We start from the raw sequence: 1,933 nt of genomic DNA, 5'->3' as shown, positions 1-1,933 counted from the left end.
TTTTTTAAGTTTTTATTTATTTATGTGACAGAGAGACAGCCAGCGAGAGGGGGAACACAAGCAGGGGGAGTGGGAGAGGAAGAAGCAGGCTCCCAGCGGAGGAGCCCGATGTGGGACTCGATCCCGGCACGCCGGGATCACGCCCTGAGCCGAAGGCAGACGCTTAATGACTGCGCTACCCAGGCGCCCCAGAATATAGAACATTTTTTAATTCCTGAATTAAATGCAGAATGAGGTCCTGGATGGCCCTTCTGGTCACAGGTGATTGTTAATATTATGTTCACAATTAAGTCCACTGACCAAGCACAGATTCCAAGGCATGCTGACCAGAGATGATGACTTCTCTCTGAATTTCTACAGAGTCCAAAACTTTTGTTTTTCATCCTGAGGTACAGAGGATGTCCCCTGGGGAGAGTCTCCTTACTGTTGACCCATTTCATGACTATTTCTTGATGGCATTGACTACCCACATGGGGTACATACTACCTTCATCCTACGTGCCCCGCCTCCACAGAGGCCCAGCAGGGTGACTGAGGTAAGCCCTTGAATCAGGTATATGAGCTGCCTTCCTCTCAGGCCAGGCCAGCAGTGGCAGCCCTGAGTAATGCAACAGAGTATGAGTAGCACAGAGAGCTCTAGAAAATGTAGAGAATGCTGACTGGTTCAGGGGGAGGCAGCTGGCAGAAGCCTGAGCCAGAGCCTTGCAGTTGAGGTTTTAGCCAATCAGAAAAAGGGTTCTAAGCTGACACTTTTGTTGCTCCTTGAAAAGTCTGTGTGAAGAGGCCTGTGAGACTGGACGATGCCCTGGTCTGACACAGCCTCTACCACACAGACCCACAATAGAGTGGAGAGAATTTCCCCTGAGGACAAGAGGGAAGGGATGGGCCAGAGTTCTCCATTTATTCTGAGGGACACTGAGGTGGGGTGGAGGGGAATAATGTACCTTCCAGGTCCCCCTTTTTTTTTTTTAAAGATTTTATTTATTTATTCGACAGGATAGAGACAGCCAGCGAGAGAGGGAATACAAGCAGGGGGAGTGGGAGAGGAAGAAGCAGGCTCCTAGCGGAGGAGCCTGATGTGGGGCTCGATCCCATAACGCCGGGATCACGCCCTGAGCCGAAGGCAGATGCTTAACCGCTGTGCCACCCAGGCGCCCCTTCCAGGCCCCCTTTTGACTGTGGTTCCTTGACCCCCAACCCTATTCCAGCTCTGAGTTTGATGTTCCTCCTTTCTCCTTCCGTCCCACCATGGAAACCCTCCTTATTCTGGAGTTACCCTGATCCTAAGTACACCACTGCCAGTGGAAGCCCAGGGACTAAGTCTCAGGTGCTCTGGAACCAGGCACCTAGTATAGAATACTGGAATGACTCACTGCTTTCATGTGCCACTAATGGAAACTTCTTGTTGTCTCTGCTCTATTTCTTTTTACCCGGTGCCCTCCTCATATTCTGCTTTCAGATCCCAGCCTCTCTTATAAAAGGAGAAGCTAAAATATAGGGAAGAGACAGAAGGAGGGAGAAAAGAGAGGCAGATACTTAATGTTTTGTTTATTAATATTGCCACACCCTGTTCTAATTGCCCTATAACCATTTAGAACTGACCCTACTCATGGGCCAGAGGAGCCTGATAAATAATAGATCTGGTAGAAAACACACATCACTACTGCTGCCATTCACAGTTTGATAACTTAGGGCTGGCCCAGTAAATGCCACGTCTGTACACAGTCTGTAACTCTAACGTCTGCTCCCTCAGTAACACTATTCAGGCCCCAGGATATGCTTCTCCACATCTTTTGCTCTCCACCCTTGTAACTGAATGTGATCCTGTCTGATGCTGTGAATGTTTGCGGATTGTGCCTTTGCTGACATAGGATGAATGTGCTTAAAAGTGAGCTTAACTTTTCAAATACTTTCAGTCAAAGACCACAAATGTA

The sequence above is a fragment of the Ursus americanus genome, chromosome 32 (genome assembly GCF_024610735.1).
Source record: "Ursus americanus isolate L20-20 chromosome 32, mUrsAme1.1.p, whole genome shotgun sequence".
Classification (NCBI taxonomy): domain Eukaryota; kingdom Metazoa; phylum Chordata; class Mammalia; order Carnivora; family Ursidae; genus Ursus; species Ursus americanus.
The sequence above is the reverse complement of the archived record's forward strand: the minus strand, read 5'-3'. Positions refer to the sequence as shown.